Source organism: Carcharodon carcharias, chromosome 11 (genome assembly GCF_017639515.1).
Source record: "Carcharodon carcharias isolate sCarCar2 chromosome 11, sCarCar2.pri, whole genome shotgun sequence".
Lineage (NCBI taxonomy): Eukaryota > Metazoa > Chordata > Chondrichthyes > Lamniformes > Lamnidae > Carcharodon > Carcharodon carcharias.
Genome location: NC_054477.1, coordinates 162580740 through 162601467, shown reverse-complemented (window position 1 = coordinate 162601467; position 20728 = coordinate 162580740). Strand labels below are relative to the sequence as shown.

Genomic DNA, 20728 nt, shown 5'->3' with positions numbered 1-20728 from the left:
CCGGTGCGCCGATAGGCTGATCGCCATGACAACGGTGGGCAGCAGGTTAGGGTGCGCTGGGAGCTGAGGTTCTGGGGGGGGGTTGGGTCAGGGGAGGAAAGGCCTGAACCCCCCCGAGACTGAGAGAAAGTTCCAGCAGTTTGGGAGCGAGTGTCTGAGAGGAGGGGAGTAGGGGTTTAACCCCACTTCCCCCCCCCCCCCCCCCCCACCAGCCTAACCCCCAGGCCCTGAGGCCTGAAGCTGCCTTTGTGGAGGGAGGTAGAAAGGGAGGGAGAGGGCCTGCTATTCACCCCCCCCCCCCCACCCCCCCCACACCCAGCAGATGGTTTACTGGAGGCTGAGAGCTCAGGATCCTGGCCCAACCAGCCCTACACTCTAAACCCCCACTTTACACCAACACCCCCCCCCTCCCCACCCCACCCCACCCCTGCCAAAAGGATGTGAGTGAGGAACGTGGGGCGGTGGGCAATGTGGGCACCGACTGCCAGGACTGTGCGGGAGGCCGCAGCAGTGGATTCCTTCCTGACCCGGACCCTGAGGTAAGGTTGGGCCTTTGGCGAGGGTTCGGTTTGGGGTTTGTGCGGCTGTGGAGTCGAGATGCCCTCTCCCCCCCCCCCCCCCCCCCCCCCCACCCCCTGTGCTGGCACGCCTGCCGCCGTTCCTGGTTCTCGGTTACCCGCCTGGAATGCTAACCGGGTTTTGGACGTGCTTCAATGGGTGACTCATCTCTGAGTTAGAAGGTTGTGGGTTCATACTCCACTCCAGAAATGTGAGCTCAAAACCCAGGCCAGTGCTATACAGAAGGAGTGCTGCACTGTCAGCGATGCTGTCTTTCAGCCAACATGTTAAACTGAGCTTTGGCCACCCTCTTGGGTGGCTGTAAAAGATCCAATGGCACAATTGGAAGAGGGGCAGAGGATTATGTTTAGTTGAAGATGTGGCATATTGGTAATGTCACTAGTAACCCAGAAGCCCAGGCTAATGTTCTGGGGACAAAGGTTCAAATCCCACCATGGCAGTTGGTGGAATTTGAATTCAAGTAATAATCTGGAATTGGAAAGCTAGCCTCAGTAATAGTAAACATGAAGCCATTGTTGACTGTCGTAAGAACCCATCTGGTTCATCCTTACCTGGCCTGGCCTACTTGCAACACCAGATCCACAGCAATGTGGTTAACTCTTAACTGCCCTCTGCAATGGTGTGACAAGCCAGTCTGTTCAAAGGCAATTATTTGTAGGCAACAAATGCTGGCCTTGCCAGCGATGCCCACATCCCAAAGAAGGAATAAAGGAACAGCACTGAAACAAACAAAAATAAAAATACCTGGAAAAACTCAGCAGGTCTGGCAGCTTCTGCGGAGAGGAGCACAGTTAACGTTTCGAGTCCGTACGACTCTACAGTTCTGTTGTAGAGTCATATGGACTCGAAACATTAACTGTGTTCCTCTCCGCAGATGCTGCCAGACCTGCTGAGGTTTTCCAGTTATTTTTATTTTTGTTTTGGATTTCCAGCATCTGCAGTTTTTTGCTTTTATCTTACTGAAACAAACAGATTATCTGGTCATTATCGCATTGCTGTTTGTGGGATCTTGCTTTGTGTGAAAATTGCTGTGTTTCCTAAATTACAATAGTGACTACAATTCAAGAGTACTTCATTGGCTGTAATGTATTTGGGAAATCCTGAAATGCTCTGTTGAAATGCAAGTCTTTATTTTCTATCTGTTTTCTCTTCGTTGATTCTACTTGGTTTCCATCATTCCATCGTTGGCGGCCGTGCCTCCAGTTGCCTGGTCTCTGAGCTCTGGAATTTCCTCCCTAAACCTCTCCGTCTGTCTCTCTCTCCCTGTAAGACACTTCTTAAAACCCAACTGTTTGATCAAGCTTTTGGTCACCTGTCCTAACATCACCTTACGTGCTCAGTGTCAGATTTTGTTACATAATGCTTCTGTGAAATGAATTGGAACATTTTACTGTGCTACAGGTGCTTTATAAATGCAAGTTTTTTTTGACTGGCCATTATGCATCTCCAAAATTGTGGGGTCTTGTGCATTTCCATAAGATGTAGGAGCAGAAGTAGGCCATTCAGCCCATTGAGTCTGCTGTGCCATACAAATGCAATCATGGCTGATCTGATAATCCTCAACTCCACTTTCCTGCTTTTTCCTCAGAACCCTTACTGATTAAAAATCTGTCTATCTCAGCCTTGAATATACTAATGACCCAGTCTCTACAGCCCTCTGTGGTAAAGAATTCCACAGATTGATTACCCTCTGAGAGAAAAAAATTCCTCTTCATCTCTGCCTTAAATGGGTGACCCCTTACTCTAAGATTATGCCCTCTGGTCCTATACTCTCCACAAGGGGAAACAACCTCTCAGCATCTACCCTGTCAAGCCCCCTAGGAATTTTATATGTTTTAATAAGGTCGCCTCTGATTCTTCTAAACTCCAATGAGTACAGGCCCAACCTACTCAACTTCTCCTCATAAGAAAATCCCTCCATCCCCAGGATCAACCTAGTGAACCTTCTCTGGGCTACCTCCAATGCCAGTATATTTTTCCTTAGATATTCACAGTATTCTAGGTGAGGTCTAACTCATACCTTGTATAGTTTTAGCAAGAATTCCCCTTGAAATAAAGGCCAATATTCCATTTGCCTTCCCTATTACCTGCTGAACTTATGCGCTAGCTTTTTGTGATTCATGCACAAGGACCCCCAAATCCCTCTGAGCTGCAGCTTTCTGCAGTCTTTCTCTATTTAAATAATATTCAGCTTCCCTATTCTTCCTGCCAAAGTGCATAACTTCACATTTTCCCACGTTATATTCCATCTGCCAAGTTTTTGCCCACTCACTTAACCTGTCTATATCCCTCTGTAGACTCTGTGTCATCCTCACCACTTGCCTTCCCACCTATTTTTGTGTCATCTACATACTTGGTGATAGTACATTCACTTCCCTCATCTAAGTCATTAATATATATTGTAAATAATTGTGGCCCCAGCACTGATCCCTATGGCACTCCACTAGTTACATGTTGCCATCTTGAAAATGCTCCCCTTATCCCAACTCTTTGTCTTCTATAAGTTAGCCAATCCTCTATCCATGCTAATATCCTACCCCCAACACCATGGGCTCTTATCTTATTAAGTAGCCTTATGTGCGGTACCTTATCGAACGCCTTTTGGAAATCAAAATATATTACATCTACTGGTTCCTCTTGATCTATCCTGCTAGTTACCTCCTCAAAGAATTCTAATAAATTTGTCAGGCATGATTTCCCCTTCATGAAGCCATGCTGACTCTGTTTGATTATATTATGCATTTCTAAATGCTCTGCTATTACTTCCTTTATAAACTTGTTAACATTTTCCCAATGACAGATGTCAAGCTAATTGGCCTGTTTTTGTCTCCCTCCCTCTTTGAATAAGGGTGTTTCATTGGCAGTTTTCCAATCCTCTGGGACTTTTCCAGAATCTCATGATTCTTGGAAGATTACCACCAGTGCATCCACTATCCCTGTTGCTACTTCCTTAAATATCCTAGGAAGCAACCCATCAGATCTAGGGGACTTACCAGCCTTTAGCCCCATTAGTTTCCCTAGTACTTTTTCTCTAGTTATTGCATTTATTTTCTCCACCCCTCCCCCCAACTTTTGTCCCTTGATTATTTAGCATTTTTGGAATGCTATTAGCGTCTTCTACCGTGAAGACTGATGCAAAATATTTATTCAACTCCTCTGCCATATCCTGGTTCCCCATTAATATTTTCCCAACCTCTTTCTCTAAGGGGCCTATGTTCACTTTGGCCTTTCTCTTCCTTTTTATACCTTTGAAGAAGCTCTTACTGTGTCTGTTTTTATATTACTTGCTAGTTTACCCTCAAAATTTATTTTTTTGGTCATCTTTTGTTGGTTTTTAAAACTTTCCCAATCCTCTGTCTTATCATTTATCTTTGCCACATTGTATGTTTTTTCTTTATTTAGTGCTGTCCTCAACTTATTTGGTTAACCATGGTTGGTTTATCCCCTTCCTTGAATCCTTCTTCCTCAATGGGATATATCTTTGCTGAGAGTCATGAACTATTTTCTTAAACATCTGCCATTGTTCATCAACTGTCTTTTCTGCTAAACTCCTTTCCCAGTCCACTCCAGCCAACTCTGCCCTTATTCCTTTGTAGCTGCCCTTATTTAAGTTTAGCACAGTTGTTTCTCACCCAAGTATCTCACTCTCAAACTGAATGCTAAATTCTGCCATATTATGGTCACACTTTCCTAGGGGATTTTTTACTTTGAGCTCATTTATTAAACCTGCCTCATTACACATTACTAGATCCAAAATAGCCTGATTCCCTGGTTGAATCCACAACATATTGTTCTAGGAAACTGCCCTGAATACACTCTATGAATTCCAGCTTGTGCCTACCTCTACCAATTTGATTTTCCCAATCTACATTAAGATTAAAGTCACCCATGATTAATGTACTGCCTTTTTTACATGCCCTCCTTATCTCCTATTTATTCTCTGTCCTACAATATTGCTACTGTTAGAGGGCCTATAGACTCCCACTAGTATCGTCTTCCCTTTGTTATTTCTTACCTCCAGCCATATGGATTCTGCATTTTCCGATCCAAGATCATTTCTTGCTATCTCATGCTAACAAAGCTACCTCACCACTCTTTCCTTCCTGCCTGTCCTTTCAAATAGTCACATAACCCTGAATATTTAGTTCCCAGCTTTACTTGTAACCATAATGGCTATAAGATCATACCCATTAACCTCTATTTATGCCATTAATTCATTTATTTTGTTCCGAATACTAAGTGCATTTAAGTAGAGAGCCGTTAATTTTACCTTTTTTACTATTTTTTCCCCCCTTTGACCCTAATTGCTGCTTGTTTATGTTTGTACACTCTGTCCCTTCATGTCACACTCTGGGTATCAGTACCTAAATGGGTGCTTGCAAGGCTGCCATACCGTTTTGCTTTGTTAGTCTACAGATCCCCTCTCCATAACCCCTGCACCCCCCTTTTTTTTTAGTTTAAAGCCCTCTCTTACAGCCCTAGTTGTTTGATTTGCCAGGACACTGGTCCCAGCAAGGTTCAAGTGAAGCCTGTCACACTGGAACATCTCCCTTCTATCCCAGTACTGGTGCCAGTGCCCCATTCCTCCCACACCAATCTCTGAGCCCCGCATTTAACTCCTTGACTTTATTCAACCTATGCCAGCTTGCCTGTGGCTCAGGTAGTAAGCTTGAGATTATTACCTTGAGGTTCTGCTTTTTATTTTAGCTTCGAACTGTTCAAATTCTTTCAGCAGAACCTCCTTTCTAGTCCTATCAATGTCATTGGTATCAACATGGATGACAACTGGATTCCTCTGCTCCCACTCCGAGTTCCCCTGCAGCCCTGAGGAGATGTCCTTAACCCTAGCACCGGGCAGGCAACATAGCCTTCGGGACTCATGCTCATGGCTGCAGACAACCGTATCTATCCCCCTAATTAAACTGTCCCCTACCACTATTTCCGCACCCCCCCCACTTGGGTGTCTCCCTGTACCACGGTGCTGTGGGCTGTTCGCTCATCCTCCCTTCAGTCCCCGCTTTTGTGCACACAGCTTGCTAGAACCTTGTAAGTGTTGGACAGTTGCAGGGGCCAAGGCTCCTCGAACGGTGCCGCCTGGGTCCCCATACCTGCTTCGCCTGCAGTCACACCCTCCTGTCCCTGATCACAGGCCAAATTTGAATGACCTAAACTGACGAGTGTAACCGCCTCCTGGAGCAAAGTGTCCAGGTAGCTTTCCCCCTTCCTGATATGGCGCAATGTCTGCAGCTCGGACTCCAGCTCCTCGACTCAGATCCGAAGTTCCACAAGCTGCAAACACTTACTACAGATGTTTGTCCTGGATCACCTTGGTGTCCTGCAGCGACCCCACATGCTGCAGCAGCAACACGTCACCTATCCTGCCATAGCTATAGTATTTAATTTGTTAATTAATTACTCTAACATCCCTGCTCTTTACACTTTATTGTAATTAATTTTTTTTACACCAGTATCGATCTTATAATTAACAAGCTATTTTTAGAAGAGAGAAAAAAAAAAGACTAGAGATTGAAATACAAACTTTAGGACCTTACTTTTACTTTAAAGACTAGAAATACTCACCAATTTCCAGTATACTTATTACTGCCCTCCTTGTGTTGTGTTTTTATGGTTCTAACGAGGAGCAAGGTACACACTGTGCACCTGCTTTAGCCCTGTGCAGACTAGCTGTATCCCTCACTCAGATGTCTGCTTTGTTACTTCGATTCTACTTGAGGTATTTAATGAGAAGCTTGATAAGTGGATGAGGGTGAAAGGGTATATGCTGATAGGGTGAGATGACAAGGGGTAGGAGGAGGCTCATTTGGAGCATAAACACCAGCGTGAACCATTTGGCCCGAATGGTCTGTTTCTGTGCTGTAAAATCTATGCAAGACCAATGCAGATGTTTAGTGGACCCATACGGTTAGATTGTACAATAAGGTTTTTCTCGGGGGAGTTGCAGTGCATGTCTCACCGATAGATAACGTTTTTGCACCATCCCATATACAGAATAACCTGTCAACATTTCATCTGTATCTTTAATATCCTTGTGCATGCTAATGTATTGATGACAGCAACAGCAGCTTGTTTTGTATTGCACCTTTAATGTAGTAAGATGTCTCATGGCACTTCACAAGTGCATTATCAAACAAAATTTGACACAAATCACATGCAATATTAGAACAAGTGACCAAACGTTTGGTCACAAGAGGTGGGTTTTAAGGAACGTTTTAAAGGAGGAGAGAGAAATGTAGAGGATGAAGGTGACAGCCCCAGAGCTTAGGGCCTGGGCAGATGAATACAGATACGTGATAAACAGATGGCTGGAAAATTGACACTTTGTGTAACTGCTAAATTTTTCCATCCGGATTTTCCATTGTGGAAGAATCTCTAAGAACAGCAAGAGACCTCAGAGCTGTGCAGTCATTCAGTTATATCATGCCTGATATCTGTTTAAACTGCAACCACCTTAACTTCAGGACATTGAGAAAACGCTCACTGAAGATCTATGTTCTCTGGAAGACTACTTCAGAAAATGGAACTTGCACCGAAACACTGCCAAAACTTTCATTTCAGTCTTCCACCTGAACAACTTGAAGGCCAGGGAAGAACTTTGTCCAGTTCTGTGACCGACCACTCAACCAATACGCAATGCCAAAATATTCTGGTATCATTCTTGACTGTACATCGATCTACCGGCAACCCTTCCAGATCACTGGACACAAGGTAAAGGTGAGAGTGAACCTCATACAGAAACTGGCTGCACTTAGGGCAGCAAAGTCAACACACTATATGCTGCTTCAATCACTGGCAGGACAGGTAGACAAGAAAGCATATGGAATGCATTCCTTTATTGGGCGAGGTATTGAATACAAAAGCAGGAATTTAATGCTGGAACTGTATAAAACGCTGGTTAGGCCACAGCTGGAATTTTGTGTACAGTTCTGGTCACCACTTTACAGGAGGTGCATAATTGCTCTGGAGAGAGTACAGAGGAGATTGCAAGAAATGTTGCCAGGGTGTGCAAATTGCAGCTATGAAGAGAGATTGGATAGGCTGAGGTTGTTTTTCTTAGAACAGTGGAGGTTAAGGGGTGGCCTAATTGAGGTGTACAAAATTATGAGGGGCCTAGATAGGGTTGATTTGTTTCCCCGAGCTGAGGGGTCAATTACCAGAGGGCACAGATTTAAGGTGATTGGTAGAAGGATTAGAGGGGACATGAGGAATAACTTTTTCACTCAGAAGGTGGTGGGCATCTGGAATTCACTGCCTAAGTTGGTGGGTGAGGCTGAAACACTCAACTCATTGAAGAGCTACCTGGATCTGCATCTGAAATGCTGTAACCTGCAAGGCTATGGACCAGGTGCTAGAAAGTGGGATTAAAATGAGCGGCTAGTTTCTTTTTTCTCTTTGGCCAGTGCAGGCACAATGGGCTGAATGATCTCTTTCTGCACCGTAACTTTTCTGCAATCCAATGGTAACATTCTAGAAGAACGGCTTATTCCAGAAACGGCTTTAAATTCATCTGCTAACCCTGCAACACGTAGGTCTGCTGGTATTACGGCTCTGTCAGTAACCACCAGCAAGGAATAGAGATAGGAACTTGGTAAACTATTTACTGGATATTTTTGGTCTTCAGATAAGGCTTCAAGTAATCTGAGCTGCTCTCCCTCTGTACACTTGCCTTTGATCACTGGCTGCCTGTTGCTTTTTTTAGTTCCCTGTGTCAGGAGTTTGACTCCAGGTTCCTTGCTGACCTCTGAATGGCATACACTCTATATATCCAAATGCCTTTTGAAAGTTGCTATTGAATCTGCTTCCATCACCCTTTCATGCAGTGCATTCTAGATCATAACACCTCCCTGTGTTAAACATGTCTCCTCCTCTCCCCTCTGGTTCTTTTGCCAATTATCTTAAACCTGTGTACCCACAGAGGAAGCAGTTTCTTGTATTTTACCTCTTGTAATTTTGAACAGTGCTATTAAATCTCCCCTTGGCCTTCTATGCTGTAATGAGAACAGTCTCCTTTTAGGAACATAGGATTTAGGAGCAGGAGTAGATTGGCCATGGAAAAGGGCAAGGAACAATCCGGAGCAGGAAAATTTAACTGAGGTGAAAGTCAACTTCAATGGGGTGAGAATGCATCTGAGTCGAGTGAGTTAGAATCAAATGTTGGCAGAAAAGGCGGTGGCTGAACAATGGGCAACCTTCAAAGAAACAGTATTGCAGGCGATGTCAAGGGGAAAAGTTGTAGAAATCAGTCCAGAGCGCCCTGGATGACGTGAGAGATAGAGGTGAAGATGAAAAGAAAGTAATGTGCTTACGACAGATGTCATGTAGAAAATACAACGGAGAATACACAACGGCTGGAGGATCAGAAAACTAATAAGAAAAGCAAGGAGAGAGCATGAAAACAGACTTGCAGCGAACATAAAAGGGAATCCCAAGGTGGTCTTGAAGCATATAAATAATAAAAGGGTGGTAAAGGAAAGAGTAGGACTGATTAAGGATAAGGGGATAAAAGCAAAATACTGTGGATGCTGGGAATCAGAAACAATAGCAGAAAGTGCTGGAAAAACTCAGCAGGTCTGACAGCATCTGTGGAGAGAGAAACAGAGTTAATGTTTCAAGTCTGTATGACTGTTCAGAGCTCTGAAGAAGAATCATACGGACTCTAAATGTTAACTGTTTTTTCTCTCCACAGATGCTGTCAGGCCTGCTGAGTTTTCCAGCATTTTCTGTTTTTGATAAAAAAGGGGACTTGCATGTGGAGGCAGGAGAAACAGTGGAGGTATTAGAGTACTTTGCATCTGTTTTTACAAAGGAAAAAGATGGTACCAGACCGAGGGGAGACAGGAGGTAATTGGTACATGAGAAGAATTTACAATTGAGAAGGAGGAGGTGTTAGGCTATCTTTACTCAAAATAGTTAAGGTACCAGGACTGGATAAGATGCATCCAAGGATACTGAGGAAAGTGAGAATGGAAATTGCAGAGGCACTAGTGATAATCTTCCAGTCTTCCTTAGACACAGGGTGGTGCCAGAGGGCTGGAGAATTACAAATGTTCAAAAAGGGGTGCAAGGATAAAGCCGACAACTACAGAGCAGTCAGCTTGACTTCAGTGCTGGGAAACATCAGGAAACTAGTTTGGAACAAAATCATAGCCACTTAGAGATATAGTCATTTAGGATAATTAAGGGAAGCCAGCATGGATTCATCAAGAGAAAATCACGTTTAATTAACTTGCTGGAGTTTTTTCAGGAGGTAACAGAAGGCTGACAAGGGAAATGCTGTTGATGCGGTGCATATGGATTTTCAAAAGGCATTTGATACAGTGCCACACAGACATGAGCAAAATTTTAGCTCGTGGAATAAAAGGGAAAGTAGGCACTTGGATAAAAAATTGGCTGGGTGACAGCAGTGATAAATGGTTATTTTTTGGATTGGAGGAAGTTTTGTAGTGGAGTTTTCCAGGGGTCAGTGTTAGTACCTTTGCTCCTCCTGATATATATTAATGACCTAGACTATGGTGATCGTGGCATGATTTCAAAATTTGTAGATGCTGCAAGGATTGGAGGAAATGTCAACTATAATGAGGATAGTCTTGAACTTCAAAAAGACATAGACATAGTGGATTGGGCAGACAAGCGACAGATGAAGTTCAATGCAGAGAAATGTGAGGGGATTCATTTTGGCTGGAAGAATATGGAGAGACAGTATGAAATAAAGGGAGAAACTCTAAAGGAGGTGCAGGAACAGAGACCTCCGTGTATATGTACATAAGTCATTGAAGATGGCAGGGTATGTGCTAGAGCAGTTACTAAAGCATATAGTATCTTATGCTTTATTAATAGGGGCACTGAGTACAAGGGTAAAGAGGTCATGTTGAATTTGCATAAGACACGAGGCCTCATCTGGAGCACTGCGCCCAGTTCTGAGCACCATATTTGAGGAAGGATGTGTAGGCATTGGAGAGAGTACAGAGGAGATTCACAAGAATGATGCTAGGGATAAAGAACTTTTTTTGTATTATTCATTCAAGGGATTTGGGCTTTGCTGGCTAGGCCAGCATTTATTGCCCATCCCTAATTGCCCTTGAGAAGGGGGTGGTGAGCTGCCTTCTTGAACCGCTGCAGTCCATGTGGTGTAGATACACCCACAGTGCTGTTAGGGAGGGAGTTCCAGAACCTTGACCCAGCGACAGTGAAGGAATGGCGATATATTTCCAAGTCAGGATGGTGAGTGGCTTGGAGGGGAACTTCCAGGTAGTGGTGTTCCCATGTATCTGCTGCCCTTGTCCTTCTAGGTGGTAGTGATCGTGGGTTTAGAAGGTGCTGTCTAAGGAGCCTTGGTTTGTTTTCTGCAGTGCACCTTGTAGATGGTACACACTGCTGCCATTGTGCACAGGTGGTGGAGGGAGTGAATGTTTGTGGATGAGATGCCAATCAAGTGGGCTGCTTTGTCCTGGATGGTGTCAAGTTTCTTGAGTGTTGTTGGAGCTGCACTCATCCAGGCAAGTGGGGAGTATTCCATCATTCTCCTGACTTGTGCCTTGTAGATGGTGGACAGGCTTTGGGGACTCAGGAGGTGAGTTACTCGCCACAGGATTCCTAGCCTCTGATCTGCTCTTGTAGCCACAGTATTTACATGGCTAGCGCAGTTCAGTTTCTGGTCAATGGTAATGCCCCCAGGATGTTGATAGTGGGGGAATTCAGCGCAGGTAATGCATTTGAATGTCAAGGGGTGATGGTTAGATTCTCTCTTGTTGGAGATGGTCATTACCTGGCATTTGTGTGGTGCGAATGTTCTTGCCACTTGTCAGCCCAAGCCTGGATATTGTCCAAGTCTTGTTGCATTTGGATGTGGACTGCTTCAGTATTTGAGGAGTTGCGAGTGGTGCTAAACATTGTGCAAACATCAGCGAACATCCCCACTTCTTAGGGAAGGAACGTCATTAATGAAGCAGCTGAAGATGGTTGGGCCTAGGGCACTATCATAAGGAACTCCTGCAATAATGTCCTGGAGCTGAGATCTCTGACCTCCAACAACCACAACCATTTTCCTTCGTGCTAGGTAAGACTCCAACCAGTGAAGTTTTCCCCCTGATTCCCATTGACTCCGGTTTTGCTTGGTCTCCTTAATGCCACACTCGGTCAAATGTGGCCTTGATGTCAAGGGCAGTCACTCTCTCCTCACCTTCTGGAGTTCAGCCTTTTTGTCCAAGTTTGAACCAAGGATGTAATGTGGTCAAGAGCTGTGACCTTGGCGGAACCCAAACTGGGCATCAGTGAGCAGGTTATTGCTAAGCAAGTGCCACTTGATAGCACTGTTGATGACCCCTTCCATTACTTTACTGATGATGGAGAGTAGACTGATGGGGCAGTAATTGGCCGGGTTGGATTTGTCCTGCTTTTTGTGTACAGGACATACCTGGGAAATTTTCCACATAGCTGGGTAGATGCCAGTGTTGTAGCTGCATTGGACCAGCTTGGCTACGGGCGCAGTAAGCTCTGGAGCACAAGTCTTCAGTACTATTGCTGGAATATTGCCAGGGCCCATAGTCTTTGCAGTATCCCTTCTTAATATCACGTGGAGTGAATCAAATTGGCTGAAGACTGGCACCTGTGGTGCTGGGGACTTCTGGAGGAGGCCGAGGTGGATCATTCGCTCAGCATTTCTGGCTGAAGATTGTAGCAAATGCTTCAGCCTTATCTTTTGCACTGACATACTGGGCTCCCCCATCATTGAGGATGGGGATATTTGTGGAGCTGGCTCCTCCAGTGAGTTGTTTAATTGTCCACCACCAGTAACGGTTGGATGTGGCAGATCTGCAGAACTTAGATCTGATCAGTTGGTTGTGGAATTGCTTAGCTCTGTCTATCACTTGCTGCTTATGCAGTTTGGCATGCGAGTAGTCCCATGTTGTAGCTTCACCAGGTTGACACCTCATTTTTAGCTGTTCCTGGTGCTGATCCTGGCATGCCTTCCTGCACTCTTCATTGAACCAGGGTGGATCTCTGGCTTGGCAGTAATAGTAGAGTGGGGGATATGCCGGGCCATGAGGTTACAGATTGTGTTCGAGTACAATTCTGCTGCCGCTCTGATGGCCCACAGTGCCTCATGGTTGCCCAGTCTTGAGTTGCGAGATCTTTCAAAATCTATCCCATTTAGCACTGATAGAGAATACACACCATTGTATTGTGTGGCATTATGTGAAGATGGGTCTTCATCTCTACAAAGTCTGTGCAGTGGTCACTTCTACCAACACTGTCATAGACAGATTTATCTGTGGCAGGCAGGTCGGTGAGGATGAGGTCAAGTATGTTTTTCCCTCTTGTTGGTTCCCTCACCACCTGCCGCAGACAGTCTGGCAGCTATGTCATTTAGGACTCGGCCAGCTTGGTTAGTAGTGGTGCTACTGAGCCACTCTTGGTGTTGGACATTGAAGTCCCCACCCAGAGTGTGTTGTGCACTCTTTCCACCCTTAGCTCCTCCTCCAAGTGGTGTTCAACATGGAGGAGCAAGATTCATCAGCTGTGGGCGGTACGTGTTAATCTGTATGTGGTAATTTTATAATATAGCTAATGAGGATAGATTGGAGAGGTTGGAGAAAGGAAGGCTGAGAAAAGACTTGATAGAGGTATTCAAGGTCCCGAGGGGTATGGACAGGGTAAATAGTGAGAAACTTCCCACTCAAACAAGCATCAAGAATTTGAGGACACACATTCAAAATAATTGGCAAAAGGTGTAATAGTGCTGTGAGGAAAAGTTTTTTCACCCAGAGGATGGTTGGAGTCTGGAATGAACTTCCTGAAAGGGTGGTGGAGGATGTTTCGATCGAGGTACTTGAGGAAATTGGATTGCTATCTTAAAAGATAGAATGTGTATGATTATGGGGATAAGACAGGGGAGTGGGTCTAGGTAGAATGCTCTTTCAGAGAGCCAGTGCAGACTTGATTGGCTGAATGACCTCCTGCACTGTAAAGATTCTGTAAGTAAGCCATTCAGCCCTTTGAGCCTGCTCCGCCATTTGATAAGATCATGGCTGACCTGATTGTGGTCTCAACTCCGCTTTCCTGCCTGCACCCCCACCTCCACTCGTCATAACCCTTGACTCCCTCATCTATCAAAAATCTATCCAACTCAGCCTTGAATAAATTCAGTGACCCACCCTCCACTACTCTCTAGGAAAGAGGATTTCACAGACTAACGACCCTCTGAGAGAAAAAAATTCTCATCGCCATCCTAAAAGGGAGACCTCTTATTCTTAAATTGTGTCCTCTAGTTCTAGTCTCACCTACAAGAGGAAACATCCTCCTGGTATCCATCCCATTGAGTCCCCTCAGGATCTTATATGTTTCAATAAGAATGATTCAAAATAATCTTCTCTGATTTCACCACATAACTTAATTTTACTGAATTTTGTAATCCAGATCTTTATTAAACCAACCCCTGAGCAACTTTTCTTGAGTGAATTACTGTTTTTCTTTGCTTTTACAAGTGTGTGAAATTATTTTCAGCTAATAGGCTTTTAATACTTTCTCTAGGTCTTAAGTGTATATAGAGTTCCACTTCAACTGTTTTGTATCCAAAAGCAGGGACTTTGTAGCTCGCAGAGTAGTGACACAAGCATTGATTCTGTTGTTAGAGCAGTGACTAGTATCAGTATAGGCCCACTTGTATGCCTTGACCTGTTGAAGGTTGGGACTGCAGATATGCGTGATCTATGTTGTGTACTTATTCACTCAGTGTATGCTGTGTGGGAGCAGTTGAGAGTCATGGTTACAGACTGGATTAATTATTTGGTATATGATTTGTAGTTAGTATTATAATTTGTAGTTAGTACCAGCATAATAGAGTGTTATTTTATGTTCTTTCTATGAACTCTGTTCTGTAGCTACCGACTCTCCCCCTCCCTGGCAACTGCCTGAGGCTTAACCTCAGAATCATATTTGACCCTGAGATGAGCTTCCAACCACATATCTGTGCTGTCACTAAGACTGCCTGTTTCCACCTCCATATCATCGCCCACCTCCACCCCTGCCTCAACTCTTCTAAACCCTCATTCATGTCTTTGCTATCTCTAGATTTGACTATTCCAATGCACTCCTGGCTGGCCTCCCACATTTGACCCTTTGTAAACCTGAAATCATCCAAAACTCTGCTTCCCGTCTCCTTACTCGTACCAAGTCCTGTTCGCCCATCACCCTTGTTCTTGCTGACCTACATAGGCTCCCAGTCAAGCAATACCTGACTTTTATAATTCTCATCCTTGTTTTTAAATACCTAAGTGTCCTTGCTGCTCCCTACGTCTGTAATTTCCACTTCCACAACCCTGCAAGAACCCTGAATTCCTCTAATTCTAGCCTATTGAGCATCCCTGATTTTAATTGCTCCACCACTGATGGCCTTGTTTTCACTTGCCTGGGTGCTACGCTCCGGAATTCCCTTCCGTAAAACACTCCACCTCTCTATCGTCCTTTAAGCTGCTCCTTACAGCTTATCTCTTTGACCAAGTTTTTGGCCATTTGCCCACATATTGCCTTGAGTGGTTCGGTGTCAAATTTTGATTCATAATGCTCCTATGAAATGCCTTGGGACATATTATTATGTTGAAGGCATTATATCAATACAAGTTATTATTCATTCTGGTTTATCACTTTTAATAAATCATCCATGTTCGTAATCCAAACCCTAACCCTTTCCCCTGATGATGTGCTCTGATACATTTATCTACTTTTTCTCACAGTCTAATAATGTAAGTTGTTTGAATTACCCATTTCATATGTTACTGTAAATGGTCAAATTATTAATACAGCAATTGGATAAATTTTGGACAGGAGTAAGGATGTTAAGTGATGTGTTCCTGACAGTATCAGTTAATATCTTGTATTTTAATGCAGCTATGACACATTTCGAGATCACATAGAATATTTCATTCATTATCTTTCAAACTTTACTATTAGAACTGTAACATGATTCTGGAACAAATGGTAAGCTTTAAACGAATCACGACTCCATTGATCTAATTTTAAAAATAAAAATTGTTTACTGACCTCTCTGTGAGACAGGCAGTGAGGGCAGCAGAGATTAGAAATGATTGGAGAGAGATTGTTCAAAGTGTGGCCAACCCTCCGAATGAGGATGGATAGAAGACAGCCAGCCAGTTCTACGTATGAAATGATCCCACCTTTTAGACAGCAGGCCCTTTTTGGATGTGTACTAATTCAGATGTATGTTCTTTAGAAACTGTCCAAGAATTGCTCTTGTAAAGGTGGGGAGCTGAGGAGTTAGCTCAGTTTTTTTAGCTTGGCTTCGTACAGTGATATCTTAATACTAATGTTTGGATGCTTTTGCAGTGAGGCATATTAGATGCCAGATGGGGAAGTATATGAACTGGCCAGAGAGCAACAATTCTAGTAAGAGAATGTGTATGTTGTTCCTGAAGCTTTACTGATTTAGATATTGTTTTCCAATATTTCATTTGGGAAAAGGAGCTTAAGACAAACTCTTCTCTCTTCTATACACTGTTTTGTGCCTTTCTCTTTTCCCAAGTTATTGCAGTATCTTTTCAGAGGGTGAGCTACCTCCTCATCCTCCCAGCCCTTGTCTTCTGCTATCAGTCTATAATGTGGCATTTGAAAATCACTCAGGTTGACTCTGCTGTGTAATTTGCTCTCTCCTTGCAGTGGAACAACACTTCTGCACCAGACATGCTCCCAACAGCTCTGAAACGGGATCTTGCTTTCCTTTAGATTTGCATCTTGAAACCAGCTCCATTTTGCAATGTGGTCGATTGTAGGCAAGAATGGGCATATCCAAACAACATATTGACATGCCATTGTTTGCAATTTATAGATTTGACTCAAAGTTCCTGGATATCTTTAATGCTGTGCAGCTGCAGGAAGAAGTATTCTTTTGACACTGTGTCTGCACGATTCTGATTGTTACTTTGATCTTGATGCTTCATTCTGTCAACAAGCAGGCTGGAGTCTTGTGCGAAGCCATGTCATTGGACAAATGGCAGATGATGACTTAGACAGGATTGCTGTGGAGTATTAAAACAATAAAATAAAAGCAAAATACTGGAGATTAGACATAAAAATACTCAGGTCGGGCAGCATCTGTAGAGAGAGAAACAGAGTTAATGTTTCGACTCCAATAGGAACTCTTCTGTAGAAGACTCTTATCGGACTTCAAACATTAACCCTGTTTCCCACTTCACAGATGCTGCCCGACCTGCTGAGTGTTTCCAGAATTCTGTTTTTATTGCTTTAAGTTGACGGAGTGTTTTGAAGTAGTAAATGTGCATACATATAATGGGCATGGTATGGTCTCACCCTAGCTTGCGTTTATATTATCCCTATTGTTGTAAAAGATGGCTGGTTCAGATTACTTATGTGCACCAGTGTTTGCTTTGCCTTGGTGTTAACATTTGCCTCTGAGTCAGGAGGTCATGGATTCAAACCCCTTTCCAGAGGTGTGAGCCCATAATCCAGGCTGACATTCAGAGTGCAGGGAGTCTGCACTGTCAGAGGTGCTGTTTATTGGATGGGGCATTAAACTGGGATCCCATCTTTAAAAGATCCCATGGTACTTTTCAAAGAAGAGCAGGGGGTGGGGTGGAAGTCTCCCTTACTCGCTTTCAGTAACTGTATAAACTGAACTCAGGCAATCTGAACTGAATTGTTAGTGGATTCTAGTGCACCGAATAAAATAGCTAATGTATTGGAACTATATTGACAATCTCACCAACTTGAGCTATAGAGTTCTGATAATTCACTTGGGAATAGTGGCCCAAACAATAATGCAAAGGTCGTAAGCAACATTGGAGTAGGAATGGCAATTCATATGGATTAAAGAATGTTCCCTGATAATAACGTTAGCATTAGGAGCAGGAGTAGGCCATTCGGCCCCTTGAGCCTGCTCCACCATTTGACAAGATCATGGCTGATCTGATTGTGGCCTCAACTCCACTTTCTTGTCCGCCCCTAATAACCCTTGATCAAAAATCTGTCTAACTCAGCCCTGAATATTTTCAATGACCCAGCCTCCACTCTCTGAGGAAGAGAATTCCACAGATAAACAACTCTGAGAGAAGAAATTCCTCCTCATCTCTGTATTAAATGGGAGAATTCTTCTTCTGATGTGCATCACTTGTGGGGTAGAAATGGAACTAAATCTAACCTGGGAATGTTTGATACTGGTTCTGGGCACTAAAATTTGCCTTCCAAACACAAAATCTACCTGAAAATCAAAAAGTCAGGAAAAATTTCATAGTGTACCACAGGGAATTTAAATTGGTATCTTTATTCCAGACAAGAATAAAGTGCTGGCAACATTTTGAATTAGAGAGCTGTCCTATTCCAAGTGATACAGCTGCTGTCACAATGTGGCCGTGCGCTCAACAAACACTATATTTGTACACCAAGAACTGCATTATCCTGACTGGCTCAATAATGTAGCTGCCAATCGATCATAACTTGTATAGCACTAATATGGGGACAGTGTCATAATGGTCATGGGCCTGGATTGATACCTAGAGGTCACTAATTCAAACTCCACTATGTGCAGCATGTGGAAGTAAGCTTTCAGGCTAGCTCCAGAAAATGGTGCCTGTTAGTAGTTCTCTGTGTCCTTATATTTGTGATAGTTCCAGATTGTTGAGATATTTAATTAGGAAGCAGGCTGATATTTATTCAGTACAAGTAATAAAATAATTTAGTACTGATTTCAGTGTTTTGAAGAAATTGACAATCTGGCAAGCATTTCTGCTCAACTTGCTCTCACTACCACTTTTTTTACCAGCACTTTTGTTGTTAGCAATTAATTCATTTTTGCGCTGTTTTTATGTGGGTGACAAGAAGTACACATTTTTCTCTCTTTCTCCTTATTGAATCATGTGGATTGAAATGATTGTGCAAAGTCAAATTTTGACCTTGTGTTGATAGTAATGAAGAAATGTTCACCCCTTCCTTGGATTCACCTAGTTCTGTTGAAGGGTCATGAGGACTCGAAACGTCAACTCTTTTCTTCTCCGCCGATGCTGCCAGACCTGCTGAGTTTTTCCAGGTAATTCTGTTTTTGTTTTGGATTTCCAGCATCCGCAGTTTTTTGTTTTTATGAAGAAATGGAAGTTACTTGAAAATGCAGCACTTATTGCATGTCAGCAACTTGCACTCTTTCTACACTCAAGTTGTAAATTCTGAATCTCAATGTTTCCGAAAATCAAATTTAAATGAATAAATTTGAGTTATCAGTTCTTTAACTGGGTGGTTGTGGGGGAACCTTGGGTATGATTTAAACATTGGTGTTTTTAATGATTACGGAAAGGTTAATGATTAAGTTTTGCTCCTGTAACACTCAATAAATGCCCCTTGTACTTGCTGTTCCCGTGTTCACGCTGTGTCCTAAAATGCAGCTGTCACTGTCACCCTCCACATCCTCTGCTAACTTCTCTTAATAGCTGGAGAGCTGCCCAACAAGGGTGAAGCAATCATTATCTAAACAACAACAACTTTTATTTATGTAACACCATTACTGTAGTAAAATGTACCAGGGCACTTTGCAGGATTGATTATCAAACAAAATTTGACACCGGGCCACATGAAATATTGGGACAGGTGATCAAAAGCTCAGTCAAAGAGGTAGGTTTTTAAGGAGAGTCTTAAGGGAACAGTGAGAGGTGGAGAGAATTAAAAATCATGGATGCTTGAAGCTGAAAATGAAGGAGCGCAGAGTTCTAGGACTGGGTGAGGTTATCGAAATAGAAAAGGACATGGAGGATTTTGAAAACTAATGAGAATTTTAAAATTAAGTTGCTGTTTAGGGAGGTAATCCAGATCAGAGTGTTGGGATAAGCGATACTCAGTACCAGTTAGGATGTGGACTGCAGAGTTTTGGATGAACTCTAGTTCATGGAAGTTGGACGGTTGGAGACTAGCCAGGGGAGAATTGGAATGCAAATAGTTGTTTGGTAGTATAGAACTTGAGGATTGCTGAAAAAAGAGATTTTGTTGAAGCTTTTGTTGAAGCACTCATCAGGACAATCGCAAGAATACCAGTGTCAGAGGAGGCAATAACTTTATACTATGAGAAGAGAGTGCCGATTGGTAGAAACTTTGCCGTGCAGAATGCACCAGTTAATGCTGACTGACAGTTAACTGCCAAACATTGTTTGAAATTTTAAACCAGGCAGCTTGACACTGATTGTTCAAGACATTGCCCTGAGAATAAACCAGCGAATGGCTATCACTTATTTTGTTTAGCTGAAACAAGCTTTTTTTAAATTTATTTTTTTGAAAAATATACTTTATTCATAAAATACCTGGAAGAACATTCCAAAACATTTCAAAATCACCATCACAAAAGTACAGTCAGATTCAACTTTTACACATGGATCACAAGGTGCATCAATATAATCAATGAATATTACAATCATTTCAATATGGTCAATGCAGACAATGGTATTGGAGTTAAAGCGCAATGTGTTCTTTCTGTCTGCAAAGAACAGGGTCTTGTGTATTAATAAAGGTGGTTTCCAGTGCAGGTAAATGCACCACACTGCGAGCCTGACTGGTATCTTAAATTGGTTGTCAGCGCAATTTTTAGTACACTGAGGACTATTTAGCAAATGTTGTCCAATTATGGAATCGCATCTAATGTTGGATACTGTGTTTTGAGTTTTGCAAGCACAGGCTGATTGGGTGCGGTCTGTACTTTGCCCGTTGCAAACAGCAGAAGGGACATGCTGTTTGATACATTCCACCAGTCTTTGGGATATACGGTCTACATACCCAGCATCACACTGGCACTGAAATTCATATACTACGTAACTTACTTGTGTGATAGGCAGAACGTCTTTTTGGCTTGATGGCAGCATCCTGTTTGTGGCGAATACCACTTGTGTTGCTTCTTCATAGTAGCAGTGTGAAACAGCTAGCTTCACCTGTTGCCCGAATGGTTCATTCCTCAGGGCAATGCCCTGACCAATCAGAGTCAAGCTGCCTGGTTTAAAATTTCAAACAATGCTTGGCAGTTAACTGTCAGTCACCATTATCTGATGCATTCTCCATGGCAATGCCTCGACCAGTCAGAATCCACTTGCCAACCAATCAGCACTCTCTCCTCATATACAGTATAAAGTTG

General features: G+C 43.1%; 1 protein-coding gene across 1 annotated transcript in view; it reads left to right on the top strand.

Annotated features, from left to right (window-relative positions):
- The first annotated feature begins 424 nt into the window (after window positions 1-424).
- LOC121284062 (basic helix-loop-helix domain-containing protein USF3) overlaps window positions 425-20728 on the top strand; it is a 43529-nt gene continuing 23225 nt past the window's right edge. Inside the window, exon 1 of the mRNA XM_041199065.1 lies at window positions 425-539. The gene's annotated coding sequence lies outside the window, so the exon portion shown is untranslated. The remainder of the gene's footprint in view (window positions 540-20728) is intronic.